We start from the raw sequence: 21,925 nt of genomic DNA, 5'->3' as shown, positions 1-21,925 counted from the left end.
GATTTCGGACTCATCAACCCTATTGGTCATCCACATATAGTAAACGGGAAGCTCTCAAGTCCTCTCACGGATTGGTTACCGGTCTTGAGCGCCCGTGAGCCCAAGTCTATCCATATGCAACTCTACCAATAAATGGCCCCTTTCAGGTATCCGTAGCATGGTTTATGTCCCCTACCGGATTGGTTATCAGCCTAGAGCGCCCATCCAACCATACACTACCACGGGTTGTTCGGTCTCAATGCCCTTCCGATTCGGGTCTAACACGACAAGGAAGAACCTAGCCACACAACTAGACAATCCTATGTATGTCATCCAATAACTCGGGAGAGTGTCGATAGGCACCATCGGAGAACATCCCATACTATTCCCTCCGATGCCCAAGGACAGGAGTGTCAGTAGGACACCCCCCCAATCCCAAGTCATACGTAAACAATCACATATCCAATCTCATCATTTCTCATGCATCCAATGCATATTCATAATAGTAATCAAATCATGATATTGAAACGAATCATTATGAACATAAGCAATCAAAATGATAAGAGGACACAACAAGAGTATAAAGATTTAAATGTTACTGTTCTAACACATATGTAACAGTCTTATAATGATTGAAAGAAAATAAGGGATTCCATTCTTTAAATAAAACACAATTCAATATTTGATGACTTATATGTTTATGGAGATAACCATGCTTACCTTGGATGAATTGATGATGAATTGAGAATACCAAGAATAGTCCAATAGAATTGTTAAGGCCCTAAACAAACATCAATAATAAGTTAGAAAAAAAGTCGGGAAGATCGGATGTCATTTGGATCAAAATTGGCCAAGGTTGCTGTCTGCCAACATTTTGGTCGATGGTCTTTGGTTGATGGTATCGACCAAAAGGATCGACCAAAATTTCCTTCGAGACAGAAATGTGGATTTTGGGGGTTTTCATCCGAAATGAGTCTTCCGGTGTTCGGATCAATCTGAAACTTGGAGGCATACTTAACAGCAGTAGTAGGACACTATAAATCAAGAAATTAACCCAATCCAATGGTCTAAATAAAAAGCCCCAATTTGAGCTGTCAAGTTCAAGTGATAAACATCATGGCATGAGTTGGAATTGATTGCATTGATGAGGAATAGCATGTAATAGTTAGAGGAACTAATAGAAATTCGATTGGAATCATATGGCAATGTTAAACATGAACATAATACACTCTATAGCTCAGTTTGGTATCAAATGGCATGATGTTAATAGGTAAATCATGGAATACATATGATAGGCATGAGATAGAATCATAGCATCAATGAATAGCTAAGGAAATCATGGATTGAGCATGAGTAGACACTTGGAGTGGTGGTTGCAAGGTTGCAGCACCATTCCCAATGTCTCATCAGCAAGGTGACAATAGAAAAGAGTAGAAAATGGTAGGGTAGAGAGTGGAATGAGGAGTCATACCTTAGTGTGGAAGATGAAGACAAGAATCAATGATAAACTAAGTGTCTTTGATGAGATACCCTTCACACTAACCAAGGAGCTGCTTTGGGAAGCTCTCCCCACGTTCTCAGGTGAGAAAATGATTGCAAAAGGGCTCAAGGCTCGAGGTTATATTAAATAGAAAAGGAATATTCCATGGAATCATTAACTTGGCAGACTGGGATATTTTGGTCGATGGTATCCACCAAAAGGATCGATCAAAATATTTTCAGCAGAAAATTAAGGTTTAGAACAACAACATCAAATAGGGATTTGAAAGGCTATACAAGGTCAAATTGAGTGAGGTTTTCTTCCACAATTCAATCAAGAAGTCTAGTTTCAGGGAATACCTTCGGATTGTGCATAGGAGGTCATTTGGTACATCAACTATATTAATCTTATTCGATGCGCAGACTTTCCTTAAACACTGACAATGCATTTAAGCAAGGGGTATCATTGTCAATGTCCGTGGGCTCAGTCTCCGAATCATGATCATCAATCAGAATGGTCCATAAATCTCTTTTTCCACCGCTTCGGTCTTCGGACCTGAATACAACAGTGGATCCGGGTCAGGGTCAAGGTTAGAATAGGGCTGGATATTACATTCTCCCCCCCTTAAAAGAATTTCGTCCTCGAAATTGGAAGCGTACCTGTGCTTCCAAAAAGATGAGGAAACTTATCCTTCATGTCTTCTTCTTTCTCCCATGAAGCTTCTTCAGGGGTATTGTTTTTCCATCGAATCTTCACCAAGAGGATGGTGCGATTCCGCAACTGCTTGTCCTTTCTATCTAGGATCTCGGCTGGTCCTTCATCGTAAGAAAGATCGGCAATAAGTCCTTTGGGTGCTTGCTGTAGTATGTGCTCCGGGTTTTCTAGGTATTTTCGAAGCATTGAAATATGGAACACATTGTGAACTCCAGCAAGTGACGGAGGCAAGGCCAAGCGGTATGCTACAGGTTCAACCCTTTCCAAAATCTCAAAAGGTCCAATGAAGCGGGGACTAAGTTTTCCTTTCACATTGAATCTCGTCACCCCTTTCATAGGTGATACTTTAAGGAAAACTTTCTCTCCAATTGGAAATTCTAAGTCGGTTCTTCTCTTGTCGGCATATGACTTCTGTCTAGATTGAGCAGACTTGATCCTTTCCCGAATCATGTCAGCCATCTCACTTGTAGCTTCAATCATCTCTGGACCTAAGACTTTTCTTTCACCAGTCTCAGTCCAATACAAGGGCGTTCTACAAGTGTTACCATACAAAGCCTTAAACGGAGCCATGCCTATTGTTGCTTGATAACTGTTGTTATAGGAAAACTCGACTAAGGCTAGGTGTTCATCCCAATTTCCACCCATGTCGACCACACAAGACCTAAGCATGTCTTCAAGAATATGAATTGTCTGCTCAGATTGTCCATCAGACTGTGGGTGATGAGCTCTACTCAGATTCAATTGGGTTCCCAAGGCTTTTTGCAGACCATTCCAAAACCTTGAGGTGAACCTAGGATCATGGTTAGAAACAATAGTCACTGGCACTCCGTGTAGACGAACTACATTGTCCACATAAAGTCTAGCTAGCTTATCCAAAGAGTAGGTGATCTTCGTAGGAATGAAATGGGCTGATTTAGTCAACCTATCAACAATCACCCACATAGTGTATTTCCCTTACTCGTCCGCGGCAAGCTAGTCACAAAGTCCATTGAGATATCTTCCCACTTCCAACTAGGAATAGGAAGGGGCTGAAGTAATCCAGATGGGGGTTGGCGAACAGCTTTTACACGTTGGAAAGTTTCTCACCTGGCAACAAAATCTTCTACGTCTGCTTTCAAACCATTCCACCAAAAATGTTCCCTTAAGTCCTTGTACATTTTGGTACTTCCAGGGTGTACTGTAAAGATGGACTGGTGTGCTTCTTTCAATATTTCCTTCTTGATTTCATCAACAGCGGGCACACAGAGTCTACCTCTAAACAATAAGGTACCATCCATAGATGTAATAAAAGCAGGGTCCATTTCTAAATTCAAGGCAATTTTATCAATCTTCTCTTTCAACTCTTGATCAGAACTTTGCAAGGCAACAATTTTATCTCTAAGGGAGGATCTTGCAGTCATGGCATAGAGAATACAATCCGAACCCTTAGGGACCACTTCCAAACCAAATCTTTCCATCGAGGACAACAAAGGCCGACTCAAAGCATTTAAATCCAACTCTTTTCCTTGACTCTTTCTACTAAGAGCATCCGCCACTACATTTGCTTTACCCGGGTGGTACTGGATGTCACAATCATAGTTAGAGACCAATTCCAACCATCTTCTCTGTCTCATATTCAGCTCCTTCTGGGTGAAGAAGTATTTCAAACTTTTATGATCCATAAAGATGGCGATCTTCTCACTGTAAAGATAGTGTCTCCAAATTTTCAAAGCAAATACCACAGCAGCAAGCTCTAAGTCATGAGTGGGGTAGTTCCGTTCATAATCCTTTAGTTGTCGAGATGCATAAGCCACTACCTTTCCGTGTTGCATCAACACACAACCCAAACCGATTTTAGAAGCATCAGTGTAGACCGTCAATCCACCGGAACTATCAGGTATAGTCAGAACCGGATCGCTTGTCAATCTAACTTTCAGCTCTTCGAAGTTCTTCTCACAAGAATCGGTCCAGACAAACTTTTCTTCTTTTCTAATTAGCTTAGTCATGGGGGCAGCCAACCTAGAAAAGTTTTCAATGAATCTCCGGTAGTATCCTGCTAATCCAAGAAAACTTCTTATCTCAGTCACGGTCTTCGGTCTTTCCCAATCAGTAATAGTTTGGACTTTCTCTGGGTCAACACGAATACCCTCGGCTGAAACAACATGGCCAAGAAATACTACACTTGAGAGCCAGAAGTCACACTTGCTAAATTTAGCATAGAGTTTCTTTTCTCTCAACCTTTGCAACGTGCAGTTCAGGTGCTCCGCATGCTCGTCCTCATTCTTTGAGTAAATCAAGATGTCATCAATGAAAACGATTACAAATTTATTGGGTACATCGTGAAATACTCGGTTCATGAGGTCCATGAACACGGCAGGGGCATTAGTTAAGCCGAAAGGCATCACTTTAAATTCATAATGTCCGTACCTTGTTCTGAACGCTGTCTTAAGGATGTCACTTGACTTCACCTTCAGCTGGTGATATCCCGATCTCAAATCAATCTTTGAAAAGACAGTAGCAACCTTCAACTGATCAAAAAGGTCATCAATCCGAGGCAAAGGGTATCTATTCTTGATTGTCAGCTTGTTCAATTCCCGGTAGTCAATGCACAGACGCATACTACCATCTTTCATCTTTACAAACAAGACCGGAGCTCCCCAAGGCGACACACTTGGCTGCACGAAACCTCTCTCTAAGAGTTCATTTAATTGAGTTTGCAACTCTTCGAGTTCGGTAGGTGCCATTCTATAAGGGGCCTTGGATACAGGAGCCGTTCTAGGAATTAAGTCTATAGAAAACTCAACTTCCCTATCATGAAGCAAACCTGACAAGTCATCCGGGAAAACATCAGGGAATTCACTAACAACTCTGACTTCTTCAAGTCTCTTCTTCTCTCTGACCTTGCTTCCAGACGAAGCATCTCCCAAAAAGGCATGGACTTGCATTAGAGTGGACAAGGTCTTCTTGCTAAATCTTCCCTTCTCTCCTTGAAATTCGAAAACTGAATTCTCTTCTGCACGGAACTGGATCTTCTTTGAGGAGCATAAGATCACGGCATTGTAGAAGGTCAACCAGTAGATTCCCAAGATTACATCAAAATCTCTCATGTCAAACAATACAAGATTTGCCTTCAGATTCCTTCCGCAGATCAAAACAGAATAGTCTTCTAACACTTTATCTAGTTTAACGGCAGACCCAACAGGGGTACAAATAGATAAATAACTAGATAAACATCGAGGTGTCAGGTTAGTTTTCAAGGCAAAAGTAGATGATATGAATGAATGTGATGCACCCGTATCAAATAATACAAATGCGGGAAGAGAAGCTACTAAACAACATCGTGGCAGGGGTCTTGCTCGGTACCAGATATGCTAAACACTCTGCCAGAGGGAGGGGCAGAAGTAGCAACAGGAGTACTCTTCACTATAGGAGCTTGAGGTTGTGTAGACTTCTTGGGGCAGAAACGAGCATAATGGCCTGCTTGCTTGCAGAGGAAGCAAGTAGTATCTTTCAGTCCAATAGGAGCTGCAGCAGGGGGAGGTCTCTGATAAGCTGGTCTAGGATTCACCATCCCAGGCCTAGGAGGATAAGTAGCTCCCTGAGGTCTGGCTCCACTGGACTGACCATAATAGCTCATAGGAAGGGAATTAGGGTTCTGACCAAAGTTTCTCGGCTGAAAGGTGGGTGCAGTATAAGGAGCAGGTCTAGCAAAACGCTGATCAGTGCGGTCCACAAATCCAGAAGGTATAGGTTGCCAGGGTTTCTGAACTCGAGCATTTTCCTTTTCATTTTCTTCAAGCTTCTTCGAGTTGGACCACCTGAGCATATCCTTCGAGAGGCAAGACAGTGAGGTATGCCTTAATAGAAGGTCGCAAACCCTTGAAAAACTTTTTCGCCTTGGCTTCTTCAGACTTAATAGATTCGGGGGCGAAGAAGAAAAGTTCTTCAAATTTCTGCTGATACTCAAGCACTGACAAGGTACCTTGTACTAAGGCCATGAACTCGGCCTCCTTAGCATCCTTTACAGCTTCCGGAAAGTAATTCTTGCAAAAAGCTTCCTTAAACTTCTCCTAGATAACAACACCACCATTCAAGGTCTCAAGGATAGGCCTAGTGGAAGCCCACCATGCATCAGCTTTTTGCTGAAGCTTCTGCTCGGCAAACAACACTTTCTGGGCACCAGAACATTGCAAATGTCTGAAGGCCTTCTCCAACTCACGAAGCCACTTGTTCGGAAAGAGGGTGTCCTTTGTTACACCAGTAAAGGAAGGTACTTGCAACTTTAAGAAACTTTCCATCAATCGGGTGTGGGGTGTCCCAATGAATCTTTCCACAAGAGGGGTTGCGGCTTCAGAAGTTCCAACTCCAGCACGGTTCTCATTGCGAAGGGTAGCAAAACCAATCATCATTTGATTAAATTGGGCAGCCTGCTGTTGCATCATATTGGTCATGACGCTGGCGATATCTTTAAAGCTTCCGATATCGGGGGCACCAGGAATGCCATTCGTAGTGTAGCTATCTTCCTGTGTCTGCTGATCAGAGCCCGCAGCAGGGGTTTCTTCGTTTCCGTTGCTTCCGGATCCGACGAAACGATTTCTAAGTAAGACCATTCTACAAGGATCAAAGATAAGGATACCAAAATTTCAATTTTGACAAAGACAACTTGGCCAACGAATAGGATAACCAAATCATGGTTAGAATTATCAATATAACAGTCAAATAAATCAGCATTGATCAAAATCCAAAGGAAATGAGTCAAAGAATCAAAAATTCTCAAAATAACCCAATGCAGAAAAATGATACATTTTGGTCGATGCTTCTTGGTCGATGGTATCGACCAAAATAAATTCTGCGCGAAAATCAGATTTAAAGGGCCCACTTCTCATTTCATTTTCATTTCTCACTCAACCATTTAGAGTTTAGCTCTGGAGAAAGCGATTTTCTAGGGTTCTCAAAAGTGCTAGGACTTGATTCAAGGCTTCAATCATTCTTGATAATCTCACTTGATCATCTACACAAGTAAGTTCTCTTTCTTTTTCTCTTTTCTTGTAAACTTCATTCACCATTGTTGTGTTCTTCAATAAAACTGAATAATACTTGTAGCTAATGGTTAGAATCATGCATATAAATGATTAGAAACATGTTTTCATAACTTTTCAAGTAAGATTAAGTTCCGAACACAAGATTGCCTCTATTTTGGTTACCAAAACATGAGTCATTTCACAAAAACCAACTTTACAAAAACTTGTCTCATTTTCAAAGTAAAAGGAATTTTGACATGAAACAAATTTCTACAACACTGATCTATTATGGGGAAAGTGTTCCCATTCTCCATTCGGTCAAATCCCCATTTTTCAAAAATCACAAATGCAAGCCCAAAGAGGGATTTTTCTCTCTCCTACTTGCTGAATTTTCACTTAAATATATCAAAAAGATGAATTTTCAACAGAGGAAGTATTCTAGCATGTTTGTACAGGTCTTATGCATATGTTAGAATGATCAAATCAAAATTTCACCAACATCGAAATTTTCTAAAAATTTACGAAAATGCCCTTCATCTAACAATCACACACTGGGACTAATCCAAATGAGTTTCTTTCCTTGTTTCAACAGATCCACCATGCCTAGAGGAGGGAGATGAGTGGATAGGGGTAGAGGACTTGTTCCCCGGGCTGAGGTCATAGACGAGGAGCATTTCACTACTCCTATGGCGGAGTTTCTATACGAGCATTATTTCCATGATATACCGATCGAGCACGGACGATTGGTGGATGTGGATGATTTAGAGGTATTTTGCATCCGAGAGAGATTAGAGGCTATGGATAGGCTTCACTTATACACTATGGCACAGCCAGTCTACCCAGATCTTATTAGATACTTCTATAGTAATCTGACTTACCGTATAGAGGATGATCCGAGGGATGGTTCTAGGATTGTCATGGATTCCGTGGTCGGAGGTAGGGAGATCAGTTTCACTACGAGGACACTGGCTCGCATCTTAGATATACTGATTGTACGAGATTCCCGTTGGTGGATTCCCACCGGCACAGATATCACAGAGGTGCTTCTTCCCTATGAGGTATACGAGGTGTGCATGACTCTATGGGATGACATTGACTGCTATATGCCCCGGTGTGGTACCGCGATGCGTCCTTCAGCTAGAGTTATCGCTCGCATTGTCGGGCGAAACATCCTTCCGAAGGCAGGGCATCATAGCAAAGTGTCGGCGATGGAGGTACTGGTCATTTATAGTATGTATACTGGAGTACAAATCGATTTAGCATACATCATGCAAAATGTCATGATTTATCGGATCGAGTTTCCTGGGGATAGAAACTTGGCTTTCGGCAGACTCTTGACTCGTATCTTTGAGTACTTTGGTGTGGACTTGGAGCATACACCTATGATTCAGGGTCAAGATTTAGGTGAGCCCATTGGTACATGGTTGATCAGGAAGATGGGGCTCTAGGATGCAGTCAGATCAGAGGATGAGGATGATATCGATGATGCATCAGGAGATGATGACTCGGAGGATGATAGTACTCATGATGATGATGGTGGTGACGATGATGAGCATAGTGAGGATGATGATCAGGGTCATGATGATCGAGGTCATGAGGAGGCTCCGAGACATGAGGAGGTTTCCGCTCCACGATTTACTGAGGTCGGAGGTCCATCACACACGACTTCTGAGGCTCCAGATGTGGCTTCTCATCAGTCATCGATTTACTCTATTCTTGAGAGGATCGAGGCTCGGCAGGAGAGGATGGAGTTACACATGTGCACCCTCAGTGAGAGGTTTGCACGACTGGAGGAGGAGTTCAGATCTAGGAGGGATCAGATAGATCGCAGGAGTCACTCACCTACATAGACAGTACTAGGAATTTTCTTTTATGTCATCATGGATGTATTTCTCTTTTCAAACTTGTAAAAATTTCCCTATGAAATCAATGAAGTTCAGTTATTTTGTCTATATTATTGTGTCTTATTCATGAGTCAAATTATGTTTCAATATTTTGGTTTCTAGTCCAAGTTATCTATTATTCACTTCTAGGAGCACTTGAGTCACTTTCGGATCTGTGACTCGGAATGTTCCGTCACCGTTTCTGTGGTCGGGGTTCCACTTGATCTTGGGCTCTGATACCAATCTGACACATCCACCTAGCCGGTACCCCATTTGGAATACCCGGGATGTGATCCACAGTCCAAGGATCAATAATCTGAGGTTCATGCTTCCCATATACACGGTAACATAATCATGAACAGTAATAATCAATGGTAAAAACAATTAATACTAAGTATCATGAATAAGATAAGATTAAATAAATCAGAGTGCGAACGACAATAACATTAAAATATAAACATAATCATAAGGGTGAGAGAAGGTATGATAACCACTCTCTCAGAGCAGCGGAAAAGAAGTGTGATAACGTCAAATACAAGTCCAAATGTCACAAGAAAATCCCAAAGATAAGTTAGTTACAAGATCCAAGGTTCCATAAATACACCAGGGGAATGGGGCACTACGCTAGGGTTTCTTCTATACTAATGGTAGTCTCCTCAACAGTACAGATGAAGTAAACCCAACGTTGCCACTCCCGTACAACTGTGGGGCTAACCCTGGTGCAGATAGTATTCCTCCTCGGCTTCAATATACGGATCCTCACCGACGCCACTACCCGGAGGGTAGTATGTGGAATCATAGTCCGCCTCATAGGAGGTGCCATCATAATCTTCGGTATCTGGAATATAATCTAAAACATTTGCACAAAAGGAATGAGTTCGAAGAACTCAGCAAGGAAGTTATCCCATAATTAGAAATCATACACATTCAGAACATATTATAATGCAATGCGATATGGAACATATGATGCAAATATGAGTCTAACTCTATGAATGCTACTCTCTAGGGTAGACATGCTTTAAGTCATAGCACCGTACTTCTCTGGGTCGTCAGTCACTCTCCCATTTCCATATCTTGGGAATGCCCGGGGAAGATCGGTAAAGTCATCAAAAAGCCGTGGTAAGGGGATCGGTCACCGCTCTCTCACATCACCATTTGGTCAAGTACTTGCGCATGTCACAGTAAAGCCTAGCCCAATGCAAGTCATCTACTCAGTCGGTCAAGTCAGATTCAGATACGTCTATTCCTCGCCCCCGGCGATCCTTTCCGGTATCCTTCACACTAGAGTCAGCGAAATCCCGGATTTCGGACTCATCAACCCTATTGGTCATCCACATATAGTAAACGGGAAGCTCTCACGTCCTCTCACAGATTGGTTACCGATCTTGAGCGCCCGTGAGCCCAAGTCTATCCATATGCAACTCTACCAATAAATGGCCCCTTTCAGGTATCCGTAGCATGGTTTATGTCCCCTACCGGATTGGTTACCGGCCTAGAGCGCCCATCCAACCATACACTTCCACGGGTTGTTCAGTCTCAATGCCCTTCCGATTCGGGTCTGACACGACAAGGATGAACCTAGCCACACAACTAGACAGTCCTATGTATGTCATCCAATAACCCGGGAGAGTGTCGATAGGCACCATCGGAGAATATCCCATACTATTCCCTCCGATGCCCAAGGACAGGAGTGTCAGTAGGACACCCCCCCCAATCCCAAGTCATACGTAAACAATCACATATCCAATCTCATCATTTCTCATGCATCCAATGCATATTCATAATAGTAATCAAATCATGATATTGAAACGAATCATTATAAACATAAGCAATCAAAATGATAAGAGGACACAACAAGAGTATAAAGATTTAAATGTTACTGTTCTAACACATATGTAACAGTCTTATAATGATTGAAAGAAAATAAGGGATTCCATTCTTTAAATAAAACACAATTCAATATTTGATGACTTATATGTTTATGGAGATAACCATCCTTACCTTGGATGAATTGATGATGAATTGAGAATACCAAGAATAGTCCAATAGAATTGTTAAGGCCCTAAACAAACATCAATAATAGGTTAGAAAAGAAGACGGGAAGATCGGATGTCATTTGGATCAAAATTGGCCAAGGTTGCTGTCTGCCAACATTTTGGTCGATGGGTCTTTGGTCGACGGTATCGACCAAAAGGATTGACCAAAATCCTTCGAGACATAGAAATGTGGATTTTGGGTGTTTTCATCCGAAATGAGTTTTCCGGTGTTCGGATCAATCTGAAACTTGGAGGCATACTTAACAGCAGTAGTAGGACACTATAAATCAAGAAATTAACCCAATCCAATGGTCTAAATAAAAAGCCCCAATTTGAGCTATCAAGTTCAAGTGATAAACATCATGGCATGAGTTGGAATTGATTACATTGATGAGGAATAGCATGTAATAGTTAGAGGAACTAATAGAAATTTGATTGGAATCATATGGCAATGTTAAACATGAACATAATACACTCTATAGCTCAGTTTGGTATCAAATGGCATGATGTTAATAGGTAAATCATGGAATACATATGCTAGGCCTGAGATAGAAGCATAGCATCAATAAATAGCTAAGGAAATCATGGATTGAGCATGAGTAGACACTTGGAGTGGTGGTTGCAAGGTTGCAGCACCATTCCCAATGTCTCATCAGCAAAGTGACAATAGAAAAGAGTAGAAAATGGTAGGGTAGAGAGTGGAATGAGGAGTCATACCTTAGTGTGGAAGATGAAGACAAGAATCAATGATAAACTAAGTGTCTTTGATGAGATACCCTTCACACTAACCAAGGAGCTGCTTTGGGAAGCTCTCCCCACGTTCTCAGGTGAGAAAATGATTGCAAAAGGGCTCAAGGCTCGAGGTTATATTAAATAGAAAAGGAATATTCCATGGAATCATTAACTTGGCAGACTGGGATATTTTGGTCGATGGTCCTTGGTCGATGGTATCGACCAAAAGGATCGATCAAAATATTTTCAGCAGAAAATTAAGGTTTAGAACAACAACTTCAAATAGGGATTTGAAAGGCTATACAAGGTCAAATTGAGTGAGGTTTTCTTCCACAATTCAATCAAGATGTCTAGTTTCGGGGAATACCTTCGGATTGTGCACAGGAGGTCATTTGGTACATCAACTATATTAATCTTCTCCGATGCGCAGACTTTCCTTAAACACTGACAATGCATTTAAGCAAGGAGTATCATTGTCAATGTCCATGGGCTCAGTCTCCGAATCATGATCATCAATCAGAATGGTCCATAAATCTCTTCTTCCACCGCTTCGGGTCTTCGGACCTGAATACAACAGTGGATCCGGGTTAGGGTCAAGGTTAGAATAGGGCTGGATATTACACTTTTGCCATGACGGATTTGGGCACTTTACATTACTTCTTGGGATAGAAGTTACTCTAACTAGTTCTGGTTTGTTTTTATCTCAAGCCAAGTATGCGGCTGATTTGCTTCGTCGTGCTAGTATGCTTGATGCAAAGTCTGTGATGACTCCTATGGTATCTCGTCCAACTGTGGTGTCAGATTCTTCACTTTTTCATGATGTTACTTTGTTTCGACGTATAGTCGGGGGTCTACAATACTTGACTATGACTTGTCCCGATCTTTCTTTGTGGTGAATACAGTTTGTCAATCTATGCATGCACCGATAGTCTAATTTTCTTTTGTCAATCGTATCCTTCGTTATGTAAAGGGTACTTTGGATCGTGGTTTGTGTCTTCATCAAGCTAGCTCTTTTCAGTTATATGGTTTCTCTGATGTTGACTAGGGGGGATGTCCTACTACTTGGTGTTCTACTACTGGCTATTGCACTTTTCTTGGGGCAAATTGTATTTCTTGGAGTGCTAAGAAGCAACCTACAGTTTCTCGTTCTAGTACGGAAGCAGAGTATTGAGCCATGGCTTCTACTACTACTGAGTTAACTTGGTTGAGTTTTCTTCTTCGTGATATAGGCATTCCGCAGCCTCAACAACCATTCTCTATTGTGATAATATGAGTGCCCTTCACATGACTGTGAATCCGGTATTTCATGGGCGTGCCAAACATATTGAATTGGATTACCATTTTGTATAGGAATAGTTGCTTTAGGACATTTAGTTACACGTTATGTGGCTTCTCATCAGCAGTTTGCTGATATTTTTACAAAACCCCTTTCTCCCAAGGAGTTTCGTATCTTATGTACCAAACTTGGCCTTGTTAGCCGGCCATGTTTGAGGGAGGGTATTAGAGAAGTGGGATAGCCACGTGTACAATTTATTGTATTATATATTGAGATGTTTTCATCTCATTACAGCTAAGTGAATAATATACTTCATTTGTCTTTTAGGGTCAACCTTGGTTGGTTGGGGGCCACCTCCCGTGATCAAATCAGTACTTTGCACAACAAGAAAAAGAATCCAGTTGCATAGAGTGATGGATTATCATCAGATTTGATTGCCTAGCCCATTTCTCTATTGTCCAATCTATGCTAGAGTTCAACTCTTGACCGGTTAGGGAGCTCGGATATGCACCGTGTGTGAGGACATGCCCTTCAAATCCACATTTCTTTACGACTAGGGCTCTCATCCGAGCCACTAATGTGGGGAGACGCGGCACAATCTCGGCCATGAGATGTGCATCTCAGCACCATGGTTTGATATGAATTGGAGTTTTCAATGAACCAACTCTGATTGCCGAACCCCGGTGGCAATCCGGGTATTAAAGATCGAATAAAACCATATAATTTGGACCGTTAGTTAATTGGTTCAGTTTAAATCTTGAAAAGTGAAATCAAGTTCTACACCATCAGGTTTCTCCTTTTATAGGCTCTGAAAATTGGTTCGCTCCCACTAACCAGCAACAAAACCGAAACTAAAATGAACTATTTATTGGAGTAACTGGCTGTACTGGGACATAATTAGTTAGTAACTGACTGTATTTTACTTATTAATTAGAAACTAGATTTCTGTGTTTAATTCGTAATTACAGAATGTCATTCTGTGATTCCTATTTAAGCAGAAGAGAAAGAGCACATCGCTCTAAACGCGGCTTCAGTTTACAAACTAAAACCATGGGGACTGGGGAGGAACTCGAAAACCCAATTAGTGTTTCTTGTGATCCTGCAGTATGAATCATTTGCAGCCATCACAAGCTGCAGGATCACAAGAAACACTAATTGGGTTTTCGAGACAAGCAGGTTAATTATGGTTATCCAGTCTATAAATCCAGCGATCACCAAAGCAGAAGATTATTTTTACGAGATAAGACAAGATGGAATATTCGTTACTTATCAGCCAAATGGAGAATTTGCACCAGCCATGTATTGGCCACCAAGGAAACTCGTTGCCTGATTAAAGTTTTATCCTTCTTTGGTGATTAATTAATTTATTTTTGTGATGGGTGATTTCCAGAGGGGTGGGGCTGGAGTGAGTGATTTTCGACTGGGTGGCTGGATGTAGGTGGAGTGATTTTTATTTCCTGCAGCAGTTGATGGCTGCTAACAGTCGAGATTGTGCCGCGTGTACAAAAAACCATCCGACGGTGTTAAATCAAATAGTGAGGGTCTTTTTATTTTTACATTCGAGGATTTAATATTTTACAAATTTACAAAATAAAACCCTGTCTCTATGAGATCCCAAACCCCTCTTTCGCAAGCACTAGTTGAAGAAATCTAACTACATTCCACAACAAACGAATTTACACCAGGGTCCGAGCCATACGGGGTATAATTATAAATTCCAGTAGGGATAGTTGATGACAATAGAAAGGGCGCTGCATCTTAATGGGTGGGCAAATTTGTTGAGCGAAGGTGTCATGGCATGGAGTGGGGAATATCTAGAGAAAATTTGTTGAGCGAAGGTGTCATGACATGGAGTGGGGAATATCTGGACAATCATGTTAGCAGCTAAATGCACCTCGAGGCGATGCTGAGGTACTAGGGTACCTAATCGAGTACTCAATAGGCAATTTTTTTCTTCCAGCTAGTCTATTCATTATGGGAAACAAATTCTTCAGGCCAAATAGAGCTTACCTTGGCTTTCTCCGGCTCATATAATCAAGGTTTCCCTCAACAAGCTGGTTCAACTTCCTCTCTGGCGGCCACTTTCCTTACCGCTCCGTGGGTTTTGAAACCCTAGGTATAATGGTCATTTCATCAGAGACGTTAACACCTTTGAAATGATGTTAGGGTTTGTTTTTGGCACACTAGATGGTTTGTCTTTTTTCTTTTTGGCAAAAGGAAAATTTAAATTAAACTCTCCATGCTAACTCTTTTGGAGGTGAGATAAGAGTTGTATACAATGAAAAGGGGTAGAGAAAAACAACTAGTTTCATGAGCTAAATAGTCTGTAAAAACTTTGAATTTCCCACATGACACATGCCTCTTTTGAAACAAAATAAATTGTTGTTGTCGTTTTCTCCCCAATTTGGCCATTGAAGGATGGGATGTCTGGCGAGTCTGCATCACCATCCTGGGGCAAGCTATATGCTTCTCAACCATACAATAGGGATCGAACTAATGTAGAATTTACTAAAGCTTTCACTTGTGATTTGTTTTGTTATTTAGATATGGGTCCTATCCCCATTGTGTGGTAGAAAAGCATCAGAGGAGGACATGCCTCTCTCCCTTGATGGAGAGGTGATCCGAACTCTATTAGGTCATGCCAAAACAATCTTTTACTAACTACGTTATTTTTCGTTAGTGAGATCAATGCAGGAATCAAAGAAAGTATTTTACGAAATACTTCTTAATTTTCACATGTATTAATTGAACAAATTGATTCAGCAATTATATTATTGGAGTTATCATGCTATTATTCTAGGGTTTATCCTTTTAATCAAAGGTATTAGCAGCATGAGCTAATGAGGCATCGGATGTTAAATTTGAGCCTAAAATAGCATTGGCCATTGAAGTTACGATTTCATAAATTTCATATTTTCGAGGTACATTAGGTAAGGATCTTGATAGAGGGAGCTTGGGGTTTGTGAGGTCCAATGGGATTCATTACCCCCTGGAAAAAAGGAAAAAAAAGCAGGCAATGGGATTCTCTCAAGCCACTATTCATAAGTGCTCAATAATTATGCGACAACAGCCCTAATTGACATGCATCACGTTGTAGAGTGTGGATCATCTCCCCTGACGGGGAGCACAGAGTGCTCCTTCGACAACTTTATAACCACAAATACATGGGAGCCAACAAGTGAAAAATAATAAAATTAAAATTTTAAAAACTAGAACGCATCACCTTGTGGGCCCCCTGTATTCAGTGGTAAAAAACCGTCGGGGGAGCACAGATGAGGGGAGACGATTTGCACTCCAAGTTGAATGCCAATTAAGCTAATGGGATGTTTAAAGGTTCCACTGATATCGTCACTTGTCATACTGTTTTTTTTTCGGTGAATCAGATGTTCTCTTTATATTCTCCTAGTTGTGGAATGCCTAGGTTTTCGTGTAGAGATAATTTTACTTAATCCAATTTAGTTAGGTGGGAAGGGATCACCAACTGCTGCAACTTGACTAGTTGAGCCTCGGACCACAACCCAATCTTGCCGTGAGGCGCCCATGGAACAAATTTTGCCAACCATCATACTTTCAAATATCAAACCATCACTCTTATTTTCTTTTCAGGAGTAAAGCTAGTTTATCTAAACTTAAATCCACGAGGAACAACACATCAAGAATTGTCAATAAAAAATTGACCAATTAACAAATTTTCTTCTTCTTATTATTTTTTCTTATGGGGGAGGGGGGTGGGGAGTTTCAAAGAAAGAACACCATGCTTTAAAGCTTACATTGCGAGAGAGTTTGCAACATTCTTTGTTTCTTTGAGAGTGTGTTGGACTTCCTTCTTACCAAGAGAAAGAAGATACCGCCAATGGTGGATTAGTAGAACGGTTAAAAGCCCAACTTCCCACGGGGAGGTCCTGGGTTCGCACCCATCCGGCGGCACCTATATTAGTAATATTCCCCCCACCCTATATATTAAACTCTTTGTATTCACACAAAAAAAAAATAAAAAAAATAAAAAAAATAAAAAAAAATAAAAAGAAAGAAAGAAGAAGAGAGAAAGAAGATACCGATATTCACTAAAACAGAATAATAAAATACTAAGCATGTGTAAGACTTCTTTTATGTTTAAGGTTGAGGAGTCACGTATTGGACTTGGTGAACCGCTAAGCATTGGAGGATCCAAGTCCTTAAATTTATCAATGGAAGATTAAAAATTGACCAAATAAAACCATATATTACGTTTTCCTTCTTAATTCTATTTCTGCCTAACTTTATTCTATTTCTTCCAAACGAAAAAGGGCAACCAATCCATATTTGGATGTCGATTTTCAACCGCAAAATTGTAATCTACAACAATAGTAAGTTGAAGGGAATTCTCTCTCCCAATTAGTGGGTTGAAATAATTTTACCAAAATTAGGATGAAAATTCATGGTATAAATTTCAAATCACCCCACAAGCATTACAACTTGAATCAAGTCTACCAGATATCCATTGGAGTTGGGATCGCTTGAGCCTCTTGTCCCAAAGAAGGTCCAAGGTTCTACTTGATCCCAGCTCATTAGTTTTGCTCACATTTTTTTATTTATTTTTATTTGGCCAAGGGAAATTAATAATGGGCTTAAGCACGGATCTTATGTTAATTTGTTTATTATGCTTCCTTTTATGGGAGGGTGAAGCTAGAACCGTTGAGTTTCGGCTTCTCAAATCAAATGATAAAAAACAATCAGCAACACCGGAACCAAAGGGTACGTCACCATCGTCAGCACCGAAACCAAAGGGCACGTCACCATCATCAGCACCGGAACCACAGGCTACATCACCATCATCAGCATCGGGACCAGGGGGTACAGTGTTTGATGTCACCAAGCATGGAGCAGTCTCTGACGGAAAAACGGATAATAGTAAGGCATTCCTTGCTGCATGGGCTGCTGCTTGTAAATCTTCGGCGCAATCTACCCTTTTGGTCCCAAAAGGAGACTTCTTGGTTGGTACAGTCGCATTTGTCGGTCCTTGCAGCAAATCTCCTCATGTTGAGATAAGTGGTAAACTAATAGCTCCGCCAGCCTCAGGATCTGATGGTGCATGGATTACATTCAGAGGTTTGAGTGGGTTGAATATCAGTGGGGCCGGTGGATCTCTGAATGGTCAAGGAGAAAAGTCTTGGGCCACAAGTTGTGTTCACAGTGCCAATTCAAATTGCAAAATGGCCCAAACTGTGAGTTATTGGAATTTTACATGAGAACAATTGGAAACTTGATATTTATTTCCCTTTGTCTTTCGCTTTTGTTGCAGAGCTTGCAATTGTCATCGATTACCGGTGGATCATTAAGCGGCATAACTAGTATTAATAGTAAGGCATTTCACATGGTTGTCAGTCAATGCAGTGACTTTACCATTCGTGATGTCAAGATTCAAGCCCCGGTACGAGTCGAAATACTGATGGTGTGCACATTGGTGATTCGTCCGGCATCACCGTTACTGACAGTGAGATTGGAACCGGCGATGATTGCGTGTCCATTGGAGCAGGAACTTCCAACATTGCCGTCACCAATGTGAAATGTGGACCGGGTCATGGCATCAGGTATATTACAAGATAATCATGCTTAAATACTTACGTAGAAATCCATACTGATTTGTGCAGATGATCTAAAATAATATAGGGGTGTCAAGGAAAAACCCAACTACCCCAAGCCCGTCTGAGATCAAACAGGGTTGGACCGGGCCTGTACTTCACGTTAGGTGTGGGCTGGGTTTCATATATACTAAAATACGGGCTTTAATATAAAATGGGCCGTGACGAGCTTTTCAATTTCCATCATAATTATGTGCATTAAAGCTTGGGCTTAGCCAAGTAGGGTCCTATGGGCTATGTATTTTCCATGACTTAATGGGCACATGATAACCAAGGTGAGTTAGGGCCGAAATTTTGTTGAGAAAACCTACTACACTTGGGCTGGGCAGGGTTAAATGTAAGGTTGGCCCTACCAGCAGTGTGATGGGCTTGGGTTTAGATAGGGGCTCCTAGGGTTGTGCTCAAGTTTAGGGACACTCACACCCCAACACACCCCTCCTCCCCACACCCCCCCCCCCCCACCTGAAAAGAAAAAAAAAAGAAGAAAAAACGGAGGATGAGACTTATTTTAGTTGACTCTAACCATGTTCTTTTTTGCTTTCTTTTGTAGCTTGGGAAGCCTCGGGAGGTATCCAGGTGAAAAGGCAGTGAATGGTTTGAAGGTGACCGGTTGTACCTTGACTGGTACTGATAATGGCGTTCGGATCAAAACATGGCCAGCATCAGAAGCTAACACAGTTTCTAATGTTATATTCGAGGATATTACCATGACAGATGTAAAAAACCCCATCATCGTCACCCAACAATATTGTGACAAGGCACAATGCGACTCTAAGGTAAGTTCAATAAAAGCCCCAAAAAAAAGAAAAAAAAATAACACTTCACACCTGTGGGATAGTACTACCCAATCTGAATTAATAGACTCTTTGACAATCTCTCTCCTAAGTCTTAACACAATTGCACCTTATCATCACTGCCCTCATTTCATCAAATCAATACATTGACGCTCCCCACCAAATAAGATTATCAAGTTTGGTCGTGGGTGAGCTCTCATTGGCTAGGTTGGTGTAAGTATTTTTACACAACCATCCCTTTTTGTGTTTGGTGGGAGAGAGGTAGGTCAATCAGTTTGCAAGAAGGGATGTTGATCACTCTACCTCATGTTTTTAGTTGAAGATTGATTATGTAATTACATTGTCTCCATGATTACTAATGGTATGTGTTGACATTACCCAATGCAACAGCCTTCACGTGTGAAGCTGACAGACATTAAGTTCAGAAACATCAAGGGTACGACCCCCACAAAGGAAGCAGTCAGCATCTCATGTAGTGAAGCGGTACCTTGTGAAGGAGTAGAGCTCGCTGGTATTAGTTTGAAATCTACGGCAGGTGATGTGACTTCTATTTGTAAAAATGCAAAAGGTGTTGCTTCTGGTGTTCAAAGTCCAACCTCGTGCTTTAAAGCCTAATTCAATTGTTCCTCCTGCACAAATGTCTTTGATTGCTTGTGTATCCTTTCAAAGAGCGATTCCTTGGGTAGGCAGATTTGGGTGTGCTAGTTCAACTGGCCCCAACAAAGCTGCAACAATGAAAGGAGAAAAGCATATGAGACCTTTGTACAAACATCTGTTGTTACTGGTATTGACTTGAGTCAAAGGTTAATATAATGACATTTTTTATTCCCTTTGTGAGTGTTCAAACTTTGACAGTGGGTTTATTTGGTAGCAACGAAAATTGAAGGAAACCGAAGGAAAATTTTCATACTAAAAAAAAAAAACTTGTCTAACAATTTATAATCATCACACTAAGAGACGACATGACTAATTCAAAACCATTTAAAATTTGATCATTGAGTTTCACTCAGTCTCATTGCATTTGATGATCAGCTTTGGAAAGGCAAATTCACATGATTTGACTTTTTAAAAGTCACAGGGTTGGCCAGCCATTGTTTTCCATGGGATCATAGCTAGATTAGGTTGTGACCCAAGGCCCAGCTAGTCTAGCAGGAGCTCTTCGTGATCCCCCCACTACCGGACAGAAGCTGGTAGCGGTCCCATGTTCAGGTCAGAGAGCACTTAACTGTCAAATGTGAGAAATAGAGGAGCAGAGGGGATTCGAACCCGAGGCATGGGGGCTACCAAAACCGCATGGGAGTAAACTTGGGACCACCTAATCCATAGGTTAACCAAAACCTTTTCTACCCGGATACCTAAACATTTTGTTGATAAATTTCTTGGAGGAAACATTGGGTAAAAAAAAAAAAAAAAAAACCAAGACAAGCCTGAAGGGGATGTTAAATTCAAAGTTTTTGGATGTGTGGGTAAAAATTGTATATCTTCTACCGGGGGTGGAGTCAAGATTTAACATTAGAAGAGCCAAACACCGATATTTTCACACAACACACAGAGTTTTCTACCCGTTATCTTTAGGGTTAAAAATTTTCTCCAATGGGGGCTACTTGATATTTCACACATGAAAGAGGGTCAGTGGAAAATTTCAAAATTTCGAGAAGGAAATAGATGAAATTTTAAAACGTTGTGAGGGGCAGAGAGGAGAAAAAGAAATTTCATAAGTTGGGGCTTGTTCATGGTGTTACTTAACCCACTAATGTTTTAAAAACCACAAGGGCCATTCCGTTAATGACCGTAGAAGATCACTAGTAAGGTTCAAATAAAATTAAAATAAAATCGAATAATTTTAAAATGATTCTAATACCCATATCTTATGTTCAAACAATTTTTATGATCTCAACACATGTGCTCGAATAAATCTAACAATTGTGAATGACCATTTAGGGCTAAAATCTATAAATACAAGTTTTTCTTTTTATGTTATTTTGATAATTTATAAAATGAGACCCCAGGCTCTACCCGATTCTAAATCCTTTTTTTTTTAGAACCGAAGTTGGAGATCTGCCAAGGATGCAAGCATTCGGTCTCAATCTCTCGGTACTGGGGCGAAGAGCTTATATTGATCTTATAAAAGCTCCCTGAGGATGTAATCAAGTTGTGATGAACATCAGACCCAAAAAGAATCTCCCATAAAGCTACAAACCAAAAGTCTGACAATTGTACTCATTGAAGCTACTAATGCCCTTCACCAATCTTAATGGTTTCTCAGTTGTCAAACCATAACGATCTAGACAAAATAAATAAAATGAAATGGAAGCAAAACTTCAAAATGATGAGGCGAAAAATACAGCCCACAAGAGTTAACAATGATGGAGCAAACGAGAGTTCAAAAGAAGTTTGGAAGACGAGGATT

At 40.9% G+C, this 21,925-nt stretch overlaps 1 pseudogene; it reads left to right on the top strand.

The window, feature by feature from the left end:
- The first annotated feature begins 17,701 nt into the window (after positions 1-17,701).
- Positions 17,702-20,130, top strand: LOC148998733 (exopolygalacturonase-like; annotated as a pseudogene).
- The last annotated feature ends 1,795 nt before the right edge of the window (positions 20,131-21,925 follow it).

The sequence above is a fragment of the Hakea prostrata genome, unplaced genomic scaffold, assembly GCF_041222555.1.
Source record: "Hakea prostrata isolate BN-2017 unplaced genomic scaffold, UWA_Hpros_2 contig_165, whole genome shotgun sequence".
Taxonomy (NCBI): Eukaryota; Viridiplantae; Streptophyta; class Magnoliopsida; order Proteales; family Proteaceae; genus Hakea; species Hakea prostrata.
The sequence above is the reverse complement of the archived record's forward strand: the minus strand, read 5'-3'. Positions and strand labels throughout refer to the sequence as shown.